The sequence below is a fragment of the Furipterus horrens genome, unplaced genomic scaffold (genome assembly GCF_987537825.1).
Source record: "Furipterus horrens unplaced genomic scaffold, mFurHor1.1.pri manual_scaffold_10, whole genome shotgun sequence".
Lineage (NCBI taxonomy): Eukaryota > Metazoa > Chordata > Mammalia > Chiroptera > Furipteridae > Furipterus > Furipterus horrens.
In genome coordinates, this window is record NW_028327180.1 from 81,245,981 (window position 1) to 81,265,214 (window position 19,234).

Here is a 19,234-nt window from a genome sequence, read left to right on the forward strand (position 1 = left end):
CACAAGTGCCTCTCTGTCTCCACCAGGTGATCCGTCAGCTTATGAAAGCCACGTACTGCCATTGGGGACCCCGGGGGTCTCCAGAGCCCAACCGTCACTGAGCTGTATCATGTCAGGATGCCCTGCAGACTCCCAGCCTAAAGCCATGAGGGACGGAGGCCAATTAGGCTCAAGGGCTCCCATTCCTGCGGTCTCCTTTCTTCCAGGTCCCTGTCCACGGGCTCAGCAGGAATGTAAGTCTGCATCATCCTCCAAAGTCTGGCTCAGCAGACCCCTCCCTAGGTTTTCTCCGTCTCCCAGCACAAGCCCGTGGCCTCTGTCTCTTCCCACAACAGTTTTGTGAAAACCTTGACCACAATAGCCTCAGGGAATTTGTGAATTCTCTGCAAGTTCATGCACATTTTTGTTTATGGGCATCTGTACATTTTTCCCGAGGAGAAGAAAAACAATAACTTTTATCAGATCTGAGAGCGAGGTCTATGCCCTATGAACCTTTAAGGACAATATGAATGCGACTCTACTACAGCACCCCCTCTCTAGTGCAGGATGTGCTGTGAGGGACAATTCTCAGCCTGTCCCCCTTGCTAATCAAGCAAAACCTCAAAGGCGCTGCCACCACGGTGCAACCCGAAAGGCAGCGCTCACTAAATATTTGTTAGATCAATGTTGGGTAAATAACGTCTCTCGGCTTTTGGAAAGGCTGGGCCAGGAGGACTTGAAAGGCACCAAACTCAGCTTTTTCCAGGACGAAGGGTACTTAAAACCACCCACTGACGCCCACAAATGCAGACACACAAGCCTGCTGGCCTGTCGCGGCCACCTCACAGAATCCCACCCCCAAGCCCTCCCACAGAGCAGGGCTCTTAGGTGTGAAAGAGCTCAGTCACAACTCATAGAACGGGCTACAGAACCACGGAGTCCCTCCCTGACACCTTTGCTCTTTGACCGGCTCAATTTGCCGCCCTCACGGCCGCTTTTCCCCACCTGCTCCAAGCCTGGCGACACAGCTCCAGATGGAGGGTGCTCTCCCACCCACATATGGCGTGGGCCTTGGCGCCGCTCCTCACCTCCGGGAGATGAGCACCCCACGGCCCCTTACCTATAGAAGTTCTTCTACATCTCGTTCAGAGCAGGCCCCGCCTCTGCTCTCTGCTTCCTCCTCTTGGCCTAAGTGATAACCCAGCTGCCTGAGTCTCCTCGTCTCCTCGTCCACCTGCGCATCATCTCCTCGTCCACCTGCGCATCATCTCGTCCACCTGCGCATCATCTCCAGGTCTCCCTTCGTGCTGTGTGCTGAGGAACACTGGGCCTCCAACTCACCAAGGCTCGTCTCTCACGTCTTCATTACGTTTTACTATGAAAGGGATCAGCTAGATATAAAAGTTAATGACAATATTAAAGTGAGTCCCCATACTCCCATGGGCTAGACTTCAACATTTCCCATATTTGTCTGTGCACTGTGTCCTTGTTGAAATGTTTAAAGCAACGATCACATATCATTTACTTGAAATCCTTTGGGGCTGACTCTAAAATATAAAGACATTTTCCTACACAGCTACAACACCATACTACACCACACAAAATTACAGTGATCCTTTAACATCATTTAACACCAGTCTACATCCACATTTCCCTTGTTATCCCCCCAAAACGTCTTTTACAATTGGTTTCCTAGAGACAGAATTCCAACAAGGGCCACACTTCGCATTTAATTCTTAGATCTCTGAAGTATTTTTAAATCTCAGCTACCACACCCCCCATTTCTGTCCCCGCACCATTACCTGGTGGCAGCAAATGTTTCGGGTGCTTTATAAGGCTCCCCTTCCTGGATTTGTTCGATCCCTCCCAATGTCATTTAACTTGTGCTTCTACGTCCCTCGTTTCTTGCAGACCAGAGGTTTCAAGAGCCTTAATTAGTTCTCAAACTTTGGTGGAAGCGGACTCACCTGGGAACTTGGTAGGAACACAAAGACCTAGGCCCTAACCTGCCTCGGTGAGCCCCGGGGTCCGTGCTCTTGATTCGCTCTTCAGGGTCCCCTGGCCTCATGGCCACAGGAGATGCTGCGCACTCCCGTCATATCACAACAGGGCACACATGTCAGATGGTCCACGTTAGTGACACTAATACTGGCCGTGGGTCCAGGGGGTGTGACAGGCTGAACTCACCGATATCAAGTCTTATGTGCAGTCACGCCTTTCAGCCCATCTTGGTCTGAGTTCTTTCTCTTTTTTTTTTTTTTTTTGGACAATAGTTTATTTTCTCATAAAAGTTCTACCAAAAATAGATTCTTCTTAAAAGTACAGGGTTACGAAAGCAAAATCTGAGTTGTTATCATTCATTACATGTTTTACAAACAGCAGTGAAAGGAAGAATCAACAGAACGGACTCTATAAATATAAAAACGTTCACTTCAAAAGCCTGACCTTGTCCTTTAGGAACCTGAAGGCGGGGTTCTTGCCGATTTTCTTATCGAAGATGGCCAGGAGCTCCTCCTCGGATCTGTGATGGTCACTGGTCGCAGCACAGTCCTGAGCTAACACCTTTTCTCGTAGCTTTTTGATTGCCATTTCGTTGTCTGGGGCCCGCTTCAGAACCGCTTTAATCGTTCCCTTCCAGCTGAATTTACCTTTTGCAGGAGTAGCTTCGTGGTTTTCTGGTTTTCCGCCGCAGAATGTCCTGGGAACTTGATCTTTTTCTTCTTAGAATCCGCTTTAACTTCGGAGCGCTCCCGCTTGCGCTTCCCGGCGCCTCGGCCTCCTGCTCGGCCTCCTGCCTCCTTCCGCGCTTTTTGGGCTTCAGGCTGTTTGAATTCTCTCGGTGGTTTTCTCACTTTAGCTCCTTCCTTTCTTTTTCCTGTTCTTCTGCCGCTCTCCCTTCCTCCCCCTCTCGTTTTCCTTCACCGCAGCTTGTCCTTCCGCGGGGTCGCGTGCTTGGGAGGGGCCGCCGCGGCAGGACGTCTGCACGCGGCTTTGCCACGTGATCGCGCGGTTCACTGCCGGAAGCTGCGGGAGAGATAGTCCACACCTGCTCTAGGATCGATTAATTGTGAACTTTTCTTTTTTTTTTTTTTTTCTTTTTTTATTTTGGTTTTTCAATTACAGTTGTCCCCTTTTCCCCCAATTTCTCTCCCCCACCCAGCCCACCCCCTCTCCCGCAATCATATCCCTCCCCGTTGTCTATGTCCATGAGTCTTTTATACAGACTCTTTAATTAAACCCTTCCCTTACTTATCCCCCTTCTCTCCCTCTCCCCTCCCCCCTATTGACTGCTATTCTGCTCTTTGTTCTATTTAGTTCCTTTGTTTGTGTTGTTCTTTAGTTTCCTCATTGTGAACTTTTAAACTGCTCTTCATCCAGCTCTGAAATTTTGCCTTTTTCCTGGGAATGTTGTCAGAACCACTAACCTGCTCTCAAAGTTCTCTCCCTCTGGGGCTGACACTGGGTCTTTTTATTAATTCGTTAATTTTCTGCAGCCACGCCTGCGTTTGACGCCGCCTCTGTGCGTCCTCCCTTCGTAGCCTTCGCCGCCGAACTTCTGATCCTCACCCACGCACTTGACGTGGCCTTGATAGTCGTCCCCCCAGAAATCTTTACCGCAGTCAATGCAAGAAAGGCGCTCGCAGTTCCCGCACACGGCCACGTGCTTTTCCACCTGTATATTTTCTTCACTGACTCGCCACACGCGTTGCACGTAAAAAATACCATCTTCGGCGAAATGATTTAATATCCTCTATCCAACAGAGACTGGAAGTCTTGTCCTCTCGGCCGGCGACCGCCAGCGGCTCTGGTCTGAGTTCTTCCGAACTTTTTCCCATAAGTTCTTTCCATTTTCTCCATGTCTTCAACTTCGACTCTCTCCACTTGCTCCTTAACTTAAAAAAAGAAAAGGAAAAATCATGCTTATCATAGTGTGGCTCATAACAACAAAGAAATAGATAAAACATAAATGTATAGAGAATTGGTTATACACTTCATTGAATAAAATGATGTGTGCAACCACTAGAAATTACATCACGCAAAAACATATGAAGACATGAAAAGATTCCTAATAAAATTTTACATAAAAATAAAGCTACAAAGCAGTCATATAAATAAAAGTAATCATAGCATGCATAGCTATATCATTTTCCCAAGAACAATCTCACAAGCAAAAGAACTGCTATAAATGCCCAGGCCTAGGAAAAAGCACAAGATATAGTTAGATGTGATTTTATCTGGGTGATGGGATGAGTCAGAAATTTTATTTCTGTTTTTGGCTTTTCTAAAACAGGCACAGATTAATTTTGAAAACACAACACATTATTTCTCTTCTTGATCTGGTACCCTCTCCAAGTTAGCATCCAAATTATTTACAGTCCTTTACCCGTGCATTTCTTGAATGAGTGGCTGATGCTTATTTTTCCTGCACTTAAGTACCATTCAATCACTTCATGATCTGTTTCCAGTCCAAATAGACTCTTGATGCTGTTTTCTTCCAACTATGTGTCTGCCACCTGATCCCTGTTCTCACCTTGACCTCTCTGAAGCATTTGGAAGTGTTGACACTGTTAGATTCTTTCTCTTTCTTGAAAAAGCCTCCTTCCTTACCTCCCACAGAACTGTTCGTTTTCCTACAAATATTTACCGAATATTTGATATGTGCCAGGCGCATTCTAGGCTGCCGGAATGCATCAGCAAAAAGAAACAGACAGCCCTGACCAGTGCGGCTCAGTAGGTTGGGTGTCATCCTGCGGTTGGGAACTGAAAGGTCACCAGTCAGGGCACATGCCTGGGAGAACTAATAGACTGGGTGACTTGTTTCAGGATGGTGGCAGCGAGAGGTGGAAACAAACAGAACTCAAAGTCTCTTGGCTCCTCATCAACGGTGCCTACTGTCCAGCCTCCAAGAACCTACGGGCTCTTGTCGTAAAAGGGATCATCATAAACCCAAAGGAAAAGCAGCTTGGTTTGCTGTGCATTCTGAAACCAAGCCAGCTTCTCAAGGTCAACATTATCACGGCACTCAGGCTCAGATAGTGTCACTCCATGAAATAGCCCCGCTTAGGCAGTCCATCTTCCTGCTGCTCCTGAGGAGTACAGGACGCTGCCCGCCCAGCCTTCCCGTACTCTATGCCAGGAGAGGCTATCCTGCCATTAACGACACTCCTTTTCCACAGGGACATGCTTTACTTTGCCTTTAAGGGAGGGGAATGAGATACCAGCTCATGCTGTTCTCTGTGATTCCGAAGTGCAGACAGACTGCAGTGGCCGTGGGAGGGGAATACTCTTCAGCTGGGAATGACCTTCAAGCTGACTTGAAGGCTAAGATTCTACACTTGGGCTATAATTATTTTAGAATTTGAAGTGGGGAGAAAGCTTGGTTGTTTCAAGCTGGTCAAACCAGAGGCTGCCTTGAGGCAGTGATCCCTTCTCACAGTCCCATCAAAACGATGAACCTATAAAATGTCAGCCCCATTCCACCATGGTGGCTCTTCTCCTTGACCCATTTCCCATTATTAGCGCAATTCCTGCACAGCTGGTGTTACTAGAGAGTCATGAGCCACTGATGGGAGGGAGGGGTACCTGCGGAATGGCTCTGGGTGCAGGCAGGGCTCCCCTCCCACCAGGCTGCCTTCTGTTCAGTAAAGGCAAACACTCGGGTGCTGGGTGGGCTCCTTGTCTTGTTGGTCTCAGCTTCCCTGGCAGAAATCCATCTAGGGTGGCAGTGGGGCTTCCAGGGCAGAGCAGCTGGAGATGGGGCACCAACCAGGGGCCTGGAGTTCTGCTGAGGAGGGTGAAATTACGCAACTCCAGCCACAGCACGGGGCTGCTGCCATAACTACTTATGCCTCTTAGGGCCTGCACCTGAAGGATTGCCTCTTCCTGCAGCCCAAGGAGACTCGCTGCCCATTAGAAAAGGCTCCCTAGTTCAGTCTCTTCTTCTATAACCCACTGTGTATACAGATGTTACCAGACGGTCTTCACATCACCGGTGGGGAACTGATGTAAATGCTGATACTCTGTTACTGTTGCTGTGAGTAATCAAGCCCTTTGTCTCTGACCCAGGAGTCTCGTGTCTTTTGCCAGAATTCACCAAACCTGTTAGTCTGGAAGTAAGCTAAAATGTCAGACTCTCCACAATTCTTGACATACATATTCTATCTTGATATTTAGCACATCAGAGATAAGGCTTATGCAAGTAATAGGCCAGCTTTGTAATTCTGTATTAAATTTAAGTAATTTAAATGATTTAAACTTGTGGTTTTTAATTTGAAATTTACTAAGTTTAGAAATAGTATAGGAACATTTAAAAGGCTCTAGATTCATCCTGTTTATAATTATAATTAATTAGATTTATAAAAATTACTTTAAAATCCCGGAAAGTTTTGGTTTATCCTTCAGACAATTAAAGTACCTTAAAAAGGATATGCAATGTATTAAATTTATAAATCCTTATTTTAAATGTTTGAAGGGTTTCAATAACTCAGTTTTTGATCGGTATCAAACTTACAAGGTGCCTTACATTTTTTTTTTGTTGTTGTTAAAAACCTTAGGACAATTTCCACATCTACTCTCTACATCTCTATCAGGATGAAGAGAGCTGGGAAGAGTTCCATTACCTCACTAACAGTGAGAACACCAAATAAAATACAAAAAGATAACTTTTGTTGAATTCACCAAAGAACTGGTGCCATAGGTCAACCAAGTAACCTCTGTCTTCCTTAAGTCTTTGAAATGGCATTCTAACCTGGAATGAAACATTACTTCTCATTTTCCATCTTAGCTGAAGGGGAAGTTTCAAGAGTGACAGTCAGCAGGCCTTTCTTCACATTATGGCTCTTATCCCAGAAGAGGGTTCCCACTCTTGAGTGTGTTCTTTCCAATTCTAAACTCAGGAACCAGAGAAATGAATAGCAGGTGGGGGCGTGGATCCGTTGGGCTCACTGTGAGAGGGGTTTGGAGCGAGGACTGCCCCACCTCACCAGGGGGGCTGGGGTGGCATTTTAGGTCCTATGGTCTTGGTTTCAGCTCAGATATTCTACCCACAGCTTTTCTGACATCTGAGTCCATTCCTCTGGGGGAATGGTCACAGGTCCTTCCCATGAGAGATGAGACGAACAATCACTGCTGTCCATGCTTGCTGTGACATTGCAGGCTCATTCCTCTAGGATAGCAATTTTCAACCAGTGCGCTGCAAGAATTTTTAAAACATGCGATATCTGACTATTCAGTCAGGGACACTGACCTCTTCTCCCTTAGACTGTCAAGTAAAAGAATGACAACAGCCAAAACAACAATAGCCATCTGGTGAGAACGCCCTGTCTTCAACCATAAATATATAGGTCATATAACAGAGTTGCATTTTATGGGTCACATCACATAATAAGGTTGTATCTGATTGGTTAATTCCTGGGACCAGAAATTCTTACATGTAAGTATAGGCACTTGATTTTTTAAAGTCACTTTGGAGCAAAAAGAGTAGGTAATTACTTTTCTTTTTTTAATAAATCAATCTAAATTAAACCTATTTTTGTCAGATCAGCAAAAAGCGTATTATTTTTTGGTGTGCCGCAGCATTTTAGTAATTAGTTTGTATGTGCCAGGAGATGAAAACAGTTGAAAATCGCTGCTCTAGAACACCCAGACTGCCCTTCAGTAGATTGGCTCTGGCTCTAACACCTGGCTTGGGTCTAGAACCTGGATGAAGGGCCCTGATTTTCCATTGCTGCAGCTGACGTCCATCCGCCTTTGGCTCACCTGCTCCTGATCTCTGGTTACATAGTTCAAGCAACACATTCCAGCCTGACCGTCTGTTAGTCACTGCTCCCTGCTGTCTGCAAATAAGGGTCCAGGCTGCCATGGCATCTTCTCTGCTCTGACGATGAGCTGCCCACCCTGCTTTAGATGGTTGAGTGCTGCCAACTGTGCTGTGCTTTTCTTGAAGCCTGTCACCCCCAGTACTCGGAGCGCAGATGCACAGCAGCCTAGGAAGACGATCACCGGGAACAATGCTGGGGCCTCTCCCTGGCATAGTTCTTCATTCACTAGTGAAGAGCTTGCCCCCTGGGCTCCCCAGAGACAGGTAATTGCTAGACTCTCTGATCTCACATAAAAAGCCTATTTTTGTATGCCTCCCTCACCAAACCTTCTACCCCTTCTGCCACCAATGCATTCTGGCACAAACGTCTCATTTACTCGAGACCACCATGGCTTTCCAGCTTCAGGGCACCATCTCGGCAGCAGATAGGACTGGCTCTAGGGTCCTTGCCAGGATGCTCAATCCTGAGTCACAGGAGAGCACCACATCTCAATAAACTCTCTCCTATTCAGCCTGACAATTTACTCACAGTCACTCCTCTTAGGACTCATTGCCAGATGTGACCTCCTGGATCATGCTGGCACACGGTAGAGAGGTTCAATGGCCCTGGAACAGGAACTGGCAAACTATGGCCCATGGGTAAACTACGGCCTATGTATTTCTTTTTTGAAAAACATTTCTTGGAATCCAGCACTTGCGTACTGTCTGCGCTGCTTCTGTGATGCGCTGGAAGAGCTGAGTAGTTAGGACAGAGACCGCATGGCCCGCAAGACTTAAAACATTCGCTCTCTGCCCTTTACAGAGAAGTTGGCCAACCCCTGGCCTAAAAGCTCTCAGGGCTGGAGAAAATCTAGGCAAACACAGATGTCCTCTGCGTGGCCTGGCGGACAAGGGGAGGCAGCTGTCCCTTAGAAGGCAGAGTGGGTCTCTTCTGTGGCCCAGAGTCCCAGGGCACCTGCGGGCTGAAGGCTCCCAAGCGCATTAGCAGGTGTCGCCAGTCCAGGCCCTTAGGCCCCACTCCTCCTTAGCAGGCCCTTGCCTTTGGCATAGGATATTTGCTGGGGCCATCAAGTCAGACTCTGCTACACTTCGATCAGGTCCTGCGCCCAGTTTTCAGCAGGCTGTGCCACCCAGCTCCATCAGATGACAGTCCTTTTACATGCTGCCACCGAGGCCTCTGCCTTCTCATTCTGTGCCTACTCTGATGTGGTCTGACCAGGGCCTGCCATGTTCTTCCTTCAGGACATCGATGTGCCTAACAATCCCCCTGTCCCTTGGCTCTTGTCATTGCTGTCACGGCCATACTCTCAAATGCTGGTGACACTAGGTGAGCCAATGTGCGTTCTAACGTCTGGGACAGAGCCCGTCCTATACCAGGGGAGCTCTGGTCAGAAGTTACAAACCACCCCAGATTTTTTTGTTCTTGTTTTTTGTTTTTTTTGTACAGAGATTTGAATATAGAGAATTGAAACCCAGGTACCAAGGAACTGGACAGGCAAAAAGGGAACATGGAGACCAACCATCCTCGTAGTCTAGAATGATGCTAGTTTTGGTATTGGAGGTCTCACAGTCTGGGAAGTCCCTCAGTCCCAGGCAAACCAGGTCTGCCAGCCACCCTCATGAGGTATCACAGATGTGGTCATTGTAGGAGCATCTAAGATCCCAGAACTGAGGACACAACGAAGAGCTTTGTCTGAGTAGAGGCACCAGATAGCTGGTACTGGTGTCCCTGAAGGGGCTGCTGGGAAGCTGGTTCCGGGGAAAACCAGTAACCGGAACCAACTGTTGCTCTTGGAACCAAGTTCACCAGAGGAAAGAACCATTGCAGGAGTGACCTGGTCCATAATGGGGAGCCAGCAGGAAGGAGCGAGTGCCTTCTTCCTCTTCCAGCCTCATTTCCCCAGCATCCCATGGCCTCCCACAGCCTACTGGGGCTGCTGCAAGGGCAGACATGGGTGTTTAGGGTCCCGGCTGCAGTGAGTGTCACAGCGCAGGGTGTGGAAGACCCATCTGGTACATGGGTTCGGTACTAGGCTGAGCATAAGTTGCTTAATAAGCAGCACACTTGCCACTTATTCACAGGAGAAGAGCCTCAATAATTGTGATGCAGAGCATGCCAGGGGTTACCCCTGCCTCTCACCTCCAAGACCCAGATCCTTGCTGCCATCTGACCAGCAAATGGTCCCTGACTAACGCTCTGCTCCCTAGACCACTTCTGACACCAACTGTCTTAGTCTGTGCTTCCCAGAATTCAACCCCAAGGCAAGGATTTAAGTACCGGTGGTTTATTTGGGAACTTGAGGGACAAAGCAGAGAGGGCGTGGTATCAGCCAGCTTACTGCCAGGGGTGACTGAAGGGGGCTCTCACCACCAGCACCACAGCGAGCACCTCACTGGCCTTGGAGCTTGGGGAGGGCGTCCTGGGCAGGTCTCACCAGGCAGGAGTGCCCTGTGCCTGCTGCAGCCCGGCCACAGCTGCTGTTGGTGGCAGGCTCACTACGGCCAGTACCACAGAGGAAGGAGGAAAAGAACATGAGGCCTGTGGTCCGCGTGAGTGAGGCACCCGAGAGGGTGAATGAACAAGGAAAACTGGCAGGTGGGGTGGTGTCCTGCTTTGGGTCACCCTAGAAGCAGTCCCTGGGGAGGGACTCAGGCTGAGTTGTTCCTTGGGGAGGTGAAGGAAAGCATCCTTAGAGGGACAGTGAAGGGAGCCAGGCAGGGAAGGTTGCTGCCAACACAGTTTCACCCAGGCCCTGTGGGGGACGGGAGCTCCATGGCCAGAGAGTCAAGAGAGGGTGGCATTAGACACCCTGGGGTGGACTGCCCCTGGCCTGCCTTACCTGGGGGCAGAGTGACCTGTGGCAGCAGAAAAGGGCCTCAGGCAGGGAGATGAGTTGCTGGTGGCTGGAGCACCCTGATGTGGTAGGCCCAGGGCTGCGGGCAGAGCGCTGGCATCTGCTCCAGGGAGGCGGGGAGAAGGGAGAGGCCTCCCCACCCCCACCCCAGCTCCACCTGCCGCAGGTTCTCTGCTGACACCTCCTGTGCACCCCCACAGCAACCTCCTGAGCCAAGGCACCCGCACCATAATTACTTTCTTTGTTACAAATAAGAAAGCAGAGGCTCCAAAAGGTTTGACAACTTGTCCACAGCAGTGACCGAAGCAGACTGGGGCCTCGTCTGCGCGGCCCAGAGCCAGCCTGTCTAAGCGCTGCACTAGGGCTGCCCACCAGCCCCCACCCCTTGACACAATCAGGCTCCAGGTAAACACACTTCCCTGTCCCCACGATGTGCCAGGCACCCAGGGTAGAGGCTCAGTGGGACACTCTCTATCCCAGGCCAACGTGTCCCTCGTGACGTGGCCACATTGACTGTCCTCCACTGTCAGGCAGGTGGAGCTGGTTGTGCTGAGCAGTGACAACACCTGGTTTGCTAAGGTCTTGTGAGCTCTCCTTTTCTGGTTATTTAACAAGCCCAGGAAAAGGGCAATTCCTACCCCAACACTTAATGCTTTGCGGGACTTGACTTTGTGGAATTCGGCTTTGTAGGATTCTTCTGGCTCTTCGATTCCCAGGTTGTATAAAATGTGTTGATGATGACTCTGCTGGTTGTCTGGGGAGCAGATAACAACTATGTCCCCTTTAGATGAGACACTTTTCTTCAGTCTCTCCCTTAATACCTGTTCCCAAATTGGTGAGGCCAAACCCAGTGTGTAATACTGTGTAAGACAAAGGGGTCTCCGACCTGATCAACCTTGCAAATGTTTGATCGTTTTCCTTTTTCTTAATGCTCTATTACAGAATTATTAAAAATACATAAAAGCAGAAAGAATACAAGAAGTAACCCCGATGATCTCATCACTCAGCTTTGGCCATTGTCAACAAATAATGACTGTTTTTCCCATACTCCCCCATCCCCCACCTCCAGATTTAGAAGCTACTCCTAATATCATATCATTTTAATACTCTTAACAGTATTGATTCCCAAGCTACTGTCCTGAATTTTTAAATTCAGTAAGTCAGGGATGGGGTCTGAAAATCTATGTTTTTTTAAATTCCCCAGGTTTGGGACCCTAAGGTACAGAGAAATGAACATGGGCTTTACAGTGACAAAGTCCTACTTGGACGCCTGGCTTTGCCCAACCTATGTAACTTTGGGTAACAACTTGAAACTTTCTGACCCTAGACTCTTTGTCTTGAAAAATCACCACTTCTGTGAACTTGTGGTCCACTAAGACCCTCTGATATTTTTTACATTAAATAAATGCTGTCAAATGGAGTGTCCCTCAATTTTCCCTTGTCACGGTGTTGGGGTGGCGTTGGAGGCTTGTGAGCTCTCCTGCTTTATGGTGGTTGTGTCTACAAAATCTCCCCAACTTTTATTTCCTGCCCCCCAACCCCCACCCCGGCACCGTGTCTCCTTCAGGCCCGTTACAGCCTCCTTCGCTCTGTTTGCTCCAATCCCCTACCCCCAGCCCCGCAGCAGCCTGGGAAACTGAAGGCTGAACTTGCTCCTCAATGGTGGTTTTCAGTCACAAAATTTCTTGGGCCTAGAGTAAAACTTGCATTTGCTCTAGGTCACTGACTGCTTTTTCCAATCAAAACCAAATCCTTACATTTCTGGCGGTGTCATTCAGTCCAGGGATGTTCATGGAAAAGACAGCTAGCTTCACTAAATTACAAAAACAAGCACTTTGCTAGCTTTTTGTGTGCTCAGCATTTTTTCTGAATGAAGACAGAAGCTACTCACAACTGAATAAAGCTCCTTGTTTTGTTTTGTTATTTAATTATATGGACTTCAGAGGCAAGCAAGGAAAAGAAACAAGGCAAGCACATGGGGAACTGCATTCGAAGCAGGAGAAAGGAGCATTTTTCTGAGGCAAGGCACCTTTTGCTGCAAAGGACAGCTTGATTGATTGCAACATTGCCCTACAAATTGTGTTCTTTGTGCTTTTGGGGAGTTAAATGCCAGCTTTCATGGTGACAGCTAATGCAGGGAAAGACCTGGGAAGCACAGGTCTGAGAAAGACCTCCCTTCAGTGTAGTTTGGAAACTACAGGATGTTAGAACTAAAAGGAACTTTAATAGCCTCATTTTATGCCTGAAAAATGAAACCTAAGAAGACATCAATTGCTCAAACCTGCAGAGCTGGTTGGTTGAAGAACACGAACCTGCATCCAGAACTTTTAATGGGGTGATTAAAAGTATGGATGTCAGAGACAGGTTGCCCAGGCTCAAACTCCAGCTCCACCCCTTCCTGGCTGTATGATCTTGGGCAAATTGGTAAATGTCATGCTGCGCAGTGTTAATGTTAGCTGTCAGCCACCCCAGGCCAAGGCCACTTCACACCTGGGACCACCTGGCCTCGGTCCAGAAAGGGAGCTAATTCCATTGTGCAGGAGAGTTTAAGACAGGTGATTTCCTATCTCCGTGGGGTGTCCCAAGGAACTGAGGAGGAAGAAATGGGTCACCTGTTCACCTAAAAATAAGAACAGAACCTGCTGAAGCTGGACTGAAGCCCTGGGCCCCACCTTAGCCCCTCTTGTCTGCATGGGTCATGGAGGGGAGGGCAGAGACCAGGGCTGCTCTAACATGGATTGAGGCTGCCCTCAGCTCAGATGGGGTGGGGATTTCTTTCTCCTTTTCCTATGGTGGGTGGGCTGTGGATGAAGAGACCACCTGTTCATCATCCTCTGCATGACCACAAGCAGACTCCCCCCTTTTACTTACCCTGGATGGGGAGTAGGAGTCTGACCAGGTGACCTTAGGCCTGTCCCCACTCCTCCCTCCATTCCCAGCATGTTAGGTTGCATCTCTTGTGCTGGTTTAAACAGGCAGTGACTTCCTAGGTCCTAGAGACACAGGATGAGAACATCTTGGAAATGACAGCCCCAAAACTCCACGAATCTGGAGGAGCACAGTCAAGGATGCTCAACCTCGGAAATCACCGTCAGTTCACCCTGCTCCCCGCCCCTCCCGGCCCAGGCCCTGCCTGGGCGGGGAGCACAGGGCCCTGGTCCAGCCTCTGAAGGTGGAATGTCTGTGCACAGATCTGTGTAGTCAACAAGGGTCTGCAATGCAGAGCACAAGATGGAAAGGAAGCTTTTCTTTCTCTCACGGCCAGAAGCAACTGCTCAGGTAGGAGAAAAACAACACACCAGTTGCAAGTTTGTTCTGCTTCAAATGTTGCTCTCTATATCTGTTCTATACGTCTGCAACCACATCCATCAAGGCTCTCTCCTCTCTCTAGGTGGTAAAATAACACGCAACTTAAATTTTCTTCCTTGTACTTTGTGGACTTACATTTTCTCCAAGGCAACTCTGAATTGCGTTAATATTTAGAGAACATCACTCTCCCTCTGCCATCTTCACCAAGGTAACCTCTTGAGCCTTCCCTAGGAGCCAAATATCTCATGAACAACAAGGAACCTCTCTAAGTCATGGAAAAATACCTTCCACAAGTGACAGACACCTGCTTGTTGTGGAACTCAAACAAAGCCACAGCTCTGCCTCTCCAGGGTCCTTCTCATAACTGCAGGGCCAGCCACGGTGCTGTCTGTCATGGCCCCTCTCGGGACCTGTCAATATCACCCGTAAAACCAGAAGCAATAGCATACAGCCAAAACTTCAAAGGCTTTCAAAGCCTTTTGCCTTTAATGCTAGAGTCCCTGGTTGTGTCTGGGCACATGGCCACCTGACCAGTCTCCCCAGTCAGCCCAAGGGACTGACATGAAATTATGACCAAGTCTGGACAAATGAGTGTGAGCCACCACAATCTTATTAAAGGTCACCTCATTCAGGATAAGGCCATTTGCCTCGGAGATTTCTCTTCCTGCAAGAACATAGATCTAACAAGGACCCGGCTTTGACCATGCAGACAGGGACAGCACTCTAAGACATCACAAAGCAGCATGACAGACATGGCAGAGCAGAAGCACCCGCTTCCCTGGGCCTCTGACCACAGGTCTCCTCAATGAGAAAAAAAAAAAAGCTTCCCTTTTATGGCTCACTGTTCTCAGGGTATCTTTGTTACAGCAGCTTAGACTGTGCTGTACCTAATGCAGCAGGCTAGTTCTGACTTCAGAGCCCCAGTCTGTAATTCACTAACTGTGTCCTTGGGCAGGCCCTTGAGCATTTGGGGCCTTAATTCCCTCTGTTGGTAAAATGGAAGTATCAGCATCAGTCCAAAATGGTTTTGAGAATTAGAAAAAATGCACGTAAAATACCTAGCCCGTGAGCCAGCACGTGGGAGAGGCCATGGCACAATTATAAGAATGATTGCTCATGGAATAACAACCATAGTCATTTCCATGCTCAGCTTCCATGAACATCTGACTCTTTCCTTTACTGAAAACTTACCTTTCCAGGGAGGCATGCGGCAGTCAGTCCTGCCCGCCTCTCCACTCTCCCTCCCTCCTCCTGTCCCCTCATGCCTCATCCGCCACCTCGTTCCTGCTCAGTTATGATCCATCTGGTCTGAGTGCCAAAGCCTTTCCCCTCTTAATCTTCTTCCAGGCTCTGCTCAGGGAGAGTCCTCAGTGTTTCTCCTATAGAACGGACTGCCCAGCCACTCCCCAACCCACCCTCTTGGCCAGTCTGTGTAACTTAACGTCACCAAATGTAATTAACTTAATTAACTGCGCCTCATTCCTTCTGTAATTGCTTCTCACTTCACACACAGCCCCTTCTTCCACACCCTCGTGTCCTTAGCCCAGCTTCTAGATCACTGTGGCTGGAAAAGGCAGACACACCTGGCTGAAAAGCATTGTGAGCTGCCTCGCTCTAGCTGTACAGGCAGCAGACAGCCAAGGTCAGGGGCGTAGGCTCTGAGTCCGCTAGACTGGGTTCAAATCCAGACCCTGCCATGTTTTAGCAACATGGTCCTGTTTCAGTTTCCTGATCACTCTGTGCCTCAGTTTCCTCACTGTAAGATGAGGGGAGACAGCAGTACCCTCTTCATGGGTTTGCTGTGAGGCCTAAGCAATGCTGTGCATTACAATACTTAGAGCAGTCCTCGGCCCCTGAGAGCACCTAGGACAGACCCTCAATAGATTTCAGGTGAGCATTGTGTTAGCGGAGGCGCAGGTTCCCGGCCCTCCCACTCCAGCAGAATCCAGTCCTTACTCTACCAGTGGTACATGCAGTGAAAATCCAGAGCTTTCAGGAAACCTGTGGCTGAGAACTGGGGGAAGGGGAGCTGCGGCAGGCAGCACCCACTCAGAGAGGAGCAGCTAAGGGCAGTCACCTCCCTCCCACAAACCCTCCTCCTCTCCCCTCTGCACACCTTCCCGTCCACTTCGCTGCCTTCCCTTCATAGGGCCGGAAAGTCGCCAGCTAGGGATTTCTCTGGACTAACAAGCATCTCTTAGAATGCAGACCCTTCTGGAAGGGTTTCAGGAGTGATTGGTCATTGCTTTCCCAATGGAAGTCCTTTCCTCCGCAAGAACGTGAAGTTCATTGGCACTGAGAGCCTGCAGTCTACACTAACAGGGCGGGGAAAGCGGGAGCCCTGAGTAGGATGTTGCAACCAGGGGCTGAGGGTGCCAGAGACAAAGGTCACTCACTTCACCCAGAGCCTGTGGAAAGGGTCACCCACAACTGGGAAAGGAGCACAGAAAGACAAATGCCTTTGATTTTAAAAAGGAAAGAATAAGACTTCACATGGAAGGGAATAAAGAAATCATCTTCATTCCTGCCTGAGGTCCCTCTACCAAGTCCCCTCTACCAACTTCCCCTGACCCGACCCTCACCCTGTCTGACCCTCGGTGTGAAACCCACTTCCCATTTGCCTGCTCGCCTATGGGGTTTTGACCCTAACAGTTACTAGATTCAGCTTCAGCATTTTCCCTGGTCTCAGACTCTAACTCCACTATTGGTCTTCATGGCTGAATTTCATCCTGCTCATTTCAGTAACTCTTCCCATGTTAGCCTGTCTCAGCCCCCGGCAACCATAGGAGGGGGCCAGGCCGGGACACCCAGCTCTCAGCAACCTGTCCAGGTAAGCACCTGTCCTGAACATCACTCTTAGCCAGTCCTCTGTCTGGACATTGACAGGGTAGTTCCTGTCCCTGGAGGTGGAGCAGCATCTTCTTGTCTTCCTTTCTCCTAAACTAGGATGACACCTGTCACCCAGGACCCATGATTCTGGCTGGCTCTATACATGCTTTATCTTAGCTACCTGCTGTCATTATTACTGTGACCAGCGAAGTTAATCACTACGCATTATATTATTTCTTTAGGGAAATAATGCAAGTTCCAAACAACCAATCTAAAGTAAATTTTTCGGCCCTGGCTGGTGTGGCTCAATGGATTGAGCACCAGCCTGTGAACCAAAGGGTCACCAGTTTGATTCTCAGTCAGGGCACAAGCCTGGGTTGCAGGCCAGGCCTCCAGTTGAGGGCGCATAAGAGGCAACCTCACATTGATGTTTCTCTCCCTTTCTTTATCCCTCTCTTCCTCTCTTCCTAAAAATAAATACAATCTTTTTTTTAAGAATGAACATCTTGTCTTATTAACAAAAACAAACTTTTGAAAAACTCTCTATGTACCCATTTACAAGGGGGTTAGAAGTAGGTTGATATCATTGGTTGGGCCTTGGTGTTATTTTGGGCCCCAGGGCAAGTAGTTAGGATTCAAGCCACACACTAATTTCGCCCAAGATGGAATGCAAATACAAATACCACTGAAGCAAGATTACTTCAATCCTCAATCAGATCGACCCGATCTGAGCCAATTATTTTCCCGGCAGAGTTAATTAGATTGTATTTAAAGTGAGTGAGATGGGGAAGGCAACTTTCCGTGTGTTATTCCTTTAACCGTCGTCACCTTTAAGCTGGAGTCTTTGTCCTTAGTTTCCCGTTACAATTACCTTCTAGAGAAAAGCACATCTACGCGTCTCGTGTTAAAATTGGAGCCAAGCTACATTTCCAGTCATTCCAGGCGAAATATTGTACTAAGTAGAAGGTTAATCACAGGCATATAGAAAAAAATTACAAGAGAAAAATAGGAATTCCAGGGCAGGAGGGAGGCTGGGGGCGTGGTGGTGCAGAAATTGATCCGACCTCCACAGATCTCCACTTTCCTCACGTAAGAGCTTTTGAGAAGATCCAGCTGAAGTCGGAGAATCTTCTGTCCTCTCGATTCTCCATCCCACCTCTGGTTTCTTGTTTGACATCGGGGTACATCACCCAACATCTCTCAACAAGAGCCTGTCACCTTGCATGGTGCTCAGACTCGCCACCTGTGGAGTGAATATGTCCCTTTAACAGATGAGTTTATTATGGTTTACGTCATTCTGACCTTCAAACACTTTTGACAAATAAACTATGAGAAATTGCTTTCGAGGCAAACAGCTCATCATTTATTAATTCAGAAGAAAAATAATGAAAGAGAAAGAAGTCAAACGCAAGATCGATAACGCATATGACTTTGAACTAGACAGGGCATGAAGCCTGTGGACTCCCTCATGCACCTCCTGACCAATAACAGCGCCCCCCCCCCATTCCCGGGTGTGGGTCTCAATTTCAGCCCTTTCTTGCCTACCTTCAAGGCCTTTCCTCAAGGAAACCGAAGTTCTGGGTGATGATTTCTATTTTAAAGCCCAAGACACACCTCAAAAACCTGAGTACAATGTGAGACGGAGGTGTGTGTGTAGGAGGGAAGGGAAGGAGACAGCGGGGCCCAGGCTATGTATCTCCGGGAGCTACAAAGAAAATAGCAAATAGCCAGAGTGTTCCCTGCCCTCCAGGGGCTCTCAGTGCAGACTGAGCTGTGCAGAAAGTGATGTCCGTGCATGCAGGATACACACCCACCAGTGGGCTGGGACCCGGGCAGCTCTGTGGGGCTTGGCACTGAGCCACGCCAGTCTGGAGGGACTTCCTGGAGGAGGAGAGCTTCCAACAGATTTAGAAGGGAGAGAAGCCATTTAGGGCAGAAGGTCAGACTCCTAACAAAGCTCCAGACTTCCAGTTACAGGAAGATTTCTTTTTTCTAAATGGAAAACATTGATTACATTTTAAAATATCACAGAAAATACAGAAATTCTTAGTGTATATCTCAATGATGAAGCAATGGGACACTACAAGCAACCCAAGCCCTCCCCACCCGCTCTCTCAGCCACCACCACCCAAAGGAAACACCCTCTGGCTTCTATCACCATTGGTTTATATTGGCTGTTTCTCAACTTAGGTAAAAATGGAATAATATAGTGTATGCTGTGTTTATGTGTGGCTTCCCTCACTCAGCCTTATAATTTGTGGGCTATCACCCACGCTGTTGCAGATAGAAATAATGAGTTCATTCTCATATTCTTTTCCCATTTTACTACTGATGGAAATTTGGGTTATTTCCAGCTTAGTGCTTTGATGAATACTGTAACAGTGAACATTCTTTTAGATATTTCTTGGTGCACATAAATATACATTTCTTTTGATTATCTACA

The 19,234-nt window shown here is 48.3% G+C and overlaps 1 pseudogene; it reads right to left on the reverse strand.

Moving 5' to 3' along the window:
- Window positions 1-2,406: 2,406 nt before the first annotated feature.
- LOC150000832 (cell growth-regulating nucleolar protein-like) lies at window positions 2,407-3,705 on the reverse strand (annotated as a pseudogene).
- Window positions 3,706-19,234: the final 15,529 nt, after the last annotated feature.